Raw genomic sequence first — 8,461 nt, 5'->3', positions numbered from 1 at the left:
TTTTAACATTTGTTTTTAAAACTTTGATTTCTGGATTCTTTCCATTCTTTGCTCCTTACCAACCCCCACTGGGAAGACAAGCAATTCAATATAGGTTGTACAGGCATAGTCACACAAAATGTTTCCACAGTAGTTATACTGTGAAAGACTAAGGGTAAGTTTTTACAAGTGGTATTGTTTTACAAGGAATAATTATCACTTGAATTATTCTATAATTTTTACAAAACCATATGGTTTCTTAACCTAAATTTTGGAATGTCACAATAATTTCTCCTTGATAATTAATATCTATTACTCCAGTCAATACATGTATTCTTCTAACTGCTAATACTGATTTAGGTAAAATCTATCCAAAATGATTTTTAGGGATTGTTATACACATTTCAGTGGAGATTTTTCTTATTTCTTTTATATCCAACCAAAAATCCTCTAAACAACGCAAATAATATCCTGTCGAACCAGGTGTTCCTGGATACAATGCTGGGACATCTGGCCTCACAGTAAAATACTAAATATTTGGGATCTTATGTGTTTTTGTTTTCTAATTTGCAGATTTGGGATCATCATGCTGGATATTTGTGTAATTCTTCCCAATGGTCTATTATTTAAATTATGTAAAAACAGTTAACAAATTATCCTTTAAATGTTTATAGAAAATATTACAACCTACCTTCCTGAACTGTTCTTTCAATAATCCATTCATTCTTTCAATTAAGCCTGATGCTTGTGGAAAATATGGAACATGATTTACCCATTCTATATCATTTAATATACAATACCTCTTCCTGTCATTACCTTTGAAATGTGACCCATTGTAATTTAGAATCTGCATTGGGGTTCCATAATATAAATTTAGAACATCTAGAGTTTTGAAAGTTTTTTTCTGGGTCACATTTTCATAAGGATAAGCTTATAGTACACTTGAATAGGTGTCAATACAATTACATACAGATTTGCATCCTTTATCTTGGGATAGGGAGTCAATATGATCTATTTGCTGAATTTGGACTGGGACTTTTCCCCTTGCTATTTCTCCAGTTACTACTTGAGGAACAGTTTGTTCCTTTTCCAGTTGTCATATACGACATTTCTCTGCTACCTGATTTAACAATGAATGTGACATACTAATACTTCTATCTGGTGCCCACCGGTGTGTGGCCTGGACTCTTAAATGGCCAGCCATCTGATAGACCCATTTTGCTAGTACTGGATGATTACTTGGTGTCAGGGTAGGGACGATATTTTTAAAGGAATTTTTGCTAGTAGATCAGCATGTGCATTATACTCACATTCTGGTGTGGTGGGCACCACGTACGCATCTACATGAAAATCTGACAAATTAGTAGCCAAAATCATGTCTCGTATATCTTCCCATAATTTTTTGCATCAGACTTGTTTACCATGAATTCCCCAATTCTGATTTATTTTTCCACATGGGTATTCATGTAGTTAACCCATTAGCTACCACCCACGAATCAGTGAATATATGACCCTGTCCTCTTTGTTCTGTTATAATGGCTTGATATACTGACATAAGTTCAGCATATTCACTACTTTCACCTGTCCCAACACTTTCCAAAGTCTGCTTAGCCCATGAGTTATAAGCTATTGTTTTCCAATGTCTTTTGTGGCCCAAATATTTTGCAGTCCCACCAGCAAACCATACATTCATGTCTTTTTTGTTTCAGTTAATCCATCATATCCCTCATACCATTTTGCTGAGGACTGTACCAACTATTGCTTACATTTAGGAGGTGCATCTTTCCCTTCAGTGTCTATGGTTGATATAGATTCATGTAGAGCAGAAACTCCATTTTTGCCTTTTTACCTCACTTTCAATTTTCATTTGATTATGCTAGACTCTAATGTATGGCCAATTCTGTGAGAATCTGGGGTAACCATTACCCAGGTAATAATCAAGATTCCAGGCCCAATATCACTTTATGACCAAGATTTAGTTGTTCAGTCTCTACCAAAGACCAAGATACAGCTAACAAATGCATTTCAAAAGGTGTGTATTGAACTCCAGATGAAGAGAGGTTCCTAGACCAAAATCCCAAGGGTACATTTCAGCCTTGTTGTTTTTGTAATAAACTACAGTTTGCTTAATCATCCTATACAGCCACTTGTAAATCCACCAACCCATTGTGCATAGGTCATAAATTTAGGGTCAATTGTATAGCAGCTTTGGCTTCTTTAAAAGCTTTACTCTGATGAAGTCCCCAATCAAATTCATATTTCTTCACACTAACTTTGTATAAGGGTTTCAAAATCTGCCCCAGATGTGGAAGGTGGTGTCTCCAATATCCAAATAATCCTATAAACATTTTGGCCACCTTCTTATTGGTAGGTGTAGAAAAATTCTGAATCTTTTTTTAGGCTTGTAGAAGACTCTCACTGTCACTTATCCCTTTGTATACTCTCAAATTTTACATTTTGTGCTGGTCCTTTAATCTTTACATGGTTAATTTCCCACCCTTTGCTTTTCATATGCTCAATTAAAATGGTCACACTCTTCTCCACTTCTTTTACATTTTTTGCTGTATCCTAATATCACCAATGTAGTGGATAAGCTGTATACCAGGTAGCTCTAATTCATACAAATGTTCAGCCACAATCCTAAGACAAATCCTGGGGATATACAGATATCCTTGTGGCAAGTGAGTGAAAGTATATTGTCTGCCCATCCAAGTGAAAGCAGACTGGTTAGGGGCCGCCAGGTGGCTCAGCGAATAAGAGCACCAGCTCCAGTGTCGGGATGACCTGGATCAAATCCGGGCTCAGATACTCAGCACCACACTCAGAAATAACTGGCCTTGTAACCTTGAGCAAGTTACTTAACCCTGATTGTTTAAAAAAAAAGAAAGCAGACTGGTTTCATTATTTAGAATCTATTGGAATAATAAAGAAAACATTCTCTAAATCAACAACTGTGTACCAAGTTCCACCATATTTCTAGATTTTTGTTTTTTCTATTAAAGTGACAGTATGTGGAAGAACAGCATATGGGGCCAGGGGTGTCACATTATTGAAATGCATATAATACACTGTCATTCTCCACATCCTATTTGAGTTTGTGTTGAGGAGACAGGATTATTCCATCAAGGAGTTGTAGGAACTAACACTTGTGACTGAACATTCCTTTATAGTATTGGTAATTTCATCATACCCACCAGTCACATGACACTTCTTTAAAGGAATTACTTCAGAAGATTCAGGTAAAGTGATTGGGTCCGTTTTCCCCCCGCTAAAACTGTATTAATTCCTATCTTCTCTACTACAAATTGGTATTTTCTGTCATGTAAATTTAGTCATACCTCTCAATATATTTATTCCAATTATGCATTCAGAAATTGCTATAATTAGCACAGTATATTTTTTCTTAGGTAATTGTCCAATTTTCGTTGTTAGTTTAACTTGTTGGCTGATATTTCTACCCTTCCCAGTCCTGTGATTGTAATAGGAGTTCCATATTTAAATTTATCTGGTTTTCCATGAATAATGGAGGCCTCTTCCACAGTATCTATCAATGACCCAGTTACAGTAATCAATCCATTTTTCCAATGCACAGATAAATCACTATGGGGTCTGTAATATCTTCAGTGTATTTCTTTAATCTGATCTGTGGTTTGGCCTATTTCCTCTTCTCCCTGAAGGTGTGACAAACTTGGATATAATGATTATGGAGCATCTGTAAGGGTGGTCCTGCCTTCCCTATTTAGTCTAATATTAAGGACCTTTTCTTGGTACATCTTATGCAGCTCTTTAATTGGAATACCATCTATTCTTCTAAAATATATCCTGCTCTCAAAAGAGCACTAAGCAATTATTTCTTGTTAATCTATTCTGACTTTGAATCTGCTGGCTATTTACTCTTCTCTCTATAGGAAATACATCTTTTCCCAATTCATCTAAGCCACTTAACTGTGAAATCTTTTCCAGCACCTCCAAAAGAGGGTCCCTTATTTCGCCAATTGGTAGAGTCAGAATTAGGTGCTTATGAGAAGGAGGAATCATCTTTACTATGATTTTTTTTTTCCAGAGGAAGGTTTATTCACTATGATATTTTTATGAGGGACTGATAAGGTGATATCATGATATGTATTTCCATCTCCAACCATGATAGCAGTTTTTATTACCTCTTCCTTTAGCTTTCTCATACAGTCTCTAAGTGAGTACCAAGGTCTATATCCACCAGGTAACATGGAGTCAGTTGGATTTTGTTTATTGAATACCTCTGCAACTAAAGCTAACAGTTTAGTTTTGTTCTTACCTCCTTGGATATGGTAATCCCTAAAAGCTTGGTGTACAAAAGGATTCTCACTAATGCCTATGAATGTCAAGCAATCACAATATCTCTGGCTTCTTCATCACGGATTCTCACTATCCAAGACACTAACAATTCTCCCATCCTTTGGGTGAATTGACTTAATATATCAGTAAGCTCTTATTGAGTAAAATCCTCAGTTATCTCCCTGAACTCTGTTTGACCCTGGTAGGGTTTTCCTGCTTTCTTCTTTAATATGGGGTGAAATTCTGCATTTGAAGGCTCGTGCTTTATCTTTGTTCATTTCTCCTCCCTCACATTCTCCTGGAAATTGTTGGGGCAACTATGCTTAACCTGCATAAAAGCTGTATACATACTACTTTTGTTACTTTTTTTGCTTCATTTTAGCAAAATAATTAGTAGCTTGTTCTTCTACCACCTAAGACCCTCCAGCTCACTGTTCTAAAGGGGATCTTAAATGCTATAGCATGTAAAAATTCTCACGCAAACCATTTAGCTCTCTTTGCACCTGAGTTTTCTTGTCCAGTAGCTTATCTCTACGTTTACACATAATATAATAAACTTGCAAGCAAGGCCCAGGCTCACCTAAACACTCTTGCCAGTTCTTTCCATGGTTCTATTGTTATTCCTTGCAAACATCTTTACAAATCTCTGAATTCACCCTTCTGTAACTTCAGTTTCCAGTTTTCACAGAGTGCTGTGTTTTAGCCCATTCTCTTGCTAGGAGGTATAAGGTAAATCCTTCTATTATGGAATTTCCATTTCTCTCCCTAAAGTCCTCCTGCCTCCAAATAGAGGTCTGAGAGTTTATGATCCCATCCTAGCTCACCAAATATAATGCCACTGTGATATCCACAGAGCATAATCCAGCTATGAATATGCTGGTGTAGTTGTGAATCACAAAATTTAACAGATTCTCTACATGAAAGACAGATCCAAAACATTTATTGAAATACCACAAATCTGAATCACAACACCAGAAAACCAAATCCATCATACAACCAAGAAGTCGGGAGACACAAATGCATTGAGCACTGACATTCCCAAGCCTTCCCTCCAACAAACCTTCAAAACAAAACAGGCACCCTTAAGCAAAATTCCCCTCTCTCATTCACTCATGTTAGATGCTTTGCCTCCATGCTGCTTGTGCCCAACTCTGCTCTGGCTCTCTGCTGCTCCTTCCTGTTCTATACTTCTTGTTCCACCCATTCAGCAAAGTCCTCCCCTTCATTCACTCCATGTGATTATATTTGACTTATTAAGGGGCAGTGAACATCTTCAAATGCTTATTGCCATTACAGTAAGAAATTCTGAACGTTAAAGGAGAGAATAATAAAAGATAATTTAAGAAAACTACTGAAATAACAAATAAAACTAAGAGTTGGTTTTATTTAAAAATACAATAAAACAAATAAATCTTTAATTTAAAAAAAGAAAGAAGAAAAGCAATTTTCAGGATCAAAAAATGGTTAATTTACCACCAATAAAGAAGCAATCAAAACAATCATTAGGAACTATTTTGCCCAACTTTGTGCCAATAAATATGACAATATTAGTGAAATGGATGGATATTTACAAAAATATAAATTGTTCAGATTAACAGAAGAGGAAACAAAATTCTTAAGTAGCCCCATTTCAGAAAAAAAAGTAATTCAACTATCAATCAATGAATTCCCTAAGAAAGAATAGCTCGGGCCAGATGGATTTATAAGTGAATTCTATCAAAAAAAAAATTAAAGAACAACTAATTGCAATACTATATAAACTATTTGCGAAAATAGTTGAAGAAGGATTACTACCAAATTCTTTCTATGATACACACATGGTGCTCATACCTAAACCAGGAAGAGCCAAAATACAGAAAGAAAATTATGGACCAACTTCTGTCATGAATATAGACACAAAATTTTTAAATAAAGATAAAATATTAGCAAAGATATTACAGCAATTTAATTTAAAGATAATACATTATGAACAAGTAGGAGTCATACCAGGAATACACAGCTTGTTCAATATTAAGAAAACTATCAGGATAATTGACCATATCAACAATAACGCTAACAGAAACCATATGATGATCTCAATAGATTAAAAAAACCTATGGACAAAATACAACACCTATTCCTATTAGAACACTAGAAGACATTAATATAACTGGAATGTTTCTTAAAAAAATATATATATATATGCATATATATATATATAATAGCATCCATCTAAAACCAACAGTAACCATTATATGTAATGTAGATAAACTAGAAGTATTTACAATAAGATAAGGGGTGAAACCAGGATGTCCATTATCACCATTCTTACTCAATATTATATGAAAAATATTAGCTTTAGCAATAAGAGAAGAAATGGAATTTGAAAGAATTATAATAGGTGAAGAAGAAACCAAGCTATCACTCTTTGCAGATGATATGACATTACACTTAGAGAATCCTAGAGAATCAATTAAAAAATACTTTAATAATAGAAAACTTTTGCAAAGTTGCAGGATATAAAATAAACCCACATAAATCATTGGCATTTTTATATATGTATAACTAACAAATCCCCAAAATAAGAGATAGAAAGAGAAATTCCATTTAAATTTAATGTAGACATTATAAAATATTTGTTAGTTTACCTGCCAAAACAAACCCTGGAACTATATGAGTACAAACACAAAATACTTTTCACAGAAATAAAATTAAATCTAAACAATTGGGAAAAAAAGTTGCTCATGGGGAGAGCATGCTAATACAATAAAAATGACAATTCTACCTAAATTAAATTACTTATTCATTGACATGCCAATCAAGTTCCTGAAAATTCATGGAGAAGAATAAAAGTTCCAGAATACCAGGGGAATTAATGAAAAGAAATACTAGGGAAGGTGGCCTTAGCTGTACCAGATCTTAAAATGTACTATAAAGCAGCAATCATCAAAACTACTTGGTACTGGCTAAGAAATTGATTGGTGGATCAGTGAAATAGATAAGATTCACAAGACATAAATTCAAAGACTCCAACTCATGCCATCAAAACTCATTATTTAAGAAAACTTGAAAATAATATGGCAGAAACTAAGCATAGCCCAACAGCTTACACCCTAAACCAAGACAAATTAAAAATATATGATTTAGAAAAAAATATTTATAATATAAGCAACTAGGAGGACAAGAAATTCCAGTCAGAATTATGAAAAATAGACAAATTTATGACCAAACCAGAGACAGAGAACAAGATGAAATTCAAAATGAATGATTTTAGTTAAATTGAAAAATTTTTGGACAAACAAAGCCAATGCTACAAAGATTAGGAGGGATGCATAAAACTGGGAAAGACTTCTTGCAACCAGTGTCTCTGATAAACATCTAATTTCTCTCAAATATAGAGAACTGAGTCAATTTTATTTTTAAGAACACATGTCATTCACTAAGTGATAAATAGTCAAAGGATATGAACAGAAAATTTTCATAGGAAGAAATTAAAACTATCTATAGTCATATAAAAATGCTGTAAATCAGTATTGATTAAAGAAATGCAAATCAACACGACTCTGAGATATCACATTACATCTTTTAGATTGACTAATGTGACAAAACAGGAAAATGGTAAATTTTGGAGATAGTGTAGGTAAATTAGATCACTACATTGTTGGAAGAGTTGTGAATTGATCCAACCAAAGAGGTCTGTATCCCAGTGATATCATTAAAACAGGAAAAGCACCCATATGTTAAAAAAAATATGTATAGCTGTTCTTTTTTTTTTTTTGGTAGCAAAGAATTTCAGATTGAGGGGATTACCATCCATTGGGTAATGGCTGAGCAAGTTGTGCTCTATGAATGTAATGGAATGCTATTGTGCTCTAATAAATGATGATCTAGCAGGCTTCAGAAAAACCTGTAAAGACTTAAATGAACTGATGAGGAGTGAAATGAGCAGAGCCAGGATAACATTGTACTCAGCAATAGCCACATAGTGTCATGATTGACTTTGATAGATTTAGCTCTTCATAGACAATCCCAAAAGACCCATGTGATATAAATTTCTATCCATATCCAGAGAAAGAATTTTTGGAATTTGAATGCAGATGGAAGAACATTATTTGCTCCCCTTTTTGTTTGCTGTTGTTTTCCTTTCTTTCTTTCTTTCTTTCTTTCTTTCTTTCTTTCTTTCTTTCTT

The sequence above is a fragment of the Petaurus breviceps genome, unplaced genomic scaffold, assembly GCF_028583685.1.
Source record: "Petaurus breviceps papuanus isolate PSGF00001 unplaced genomic scaffold, PetGlider_PUasm1.0 213, whole genome shotgun sequence".
Lineage (NCBI taxonomy): Eukaryota > Metazoa > Chordata > Mammalia > Diprotodontia > Petauridae > Petaurus > Petaurus breviceps.
The sequence above is the reverse complement of the archived record's forward strand: the minus strand, read 5'-3'. Positions refer to the sequence as shown.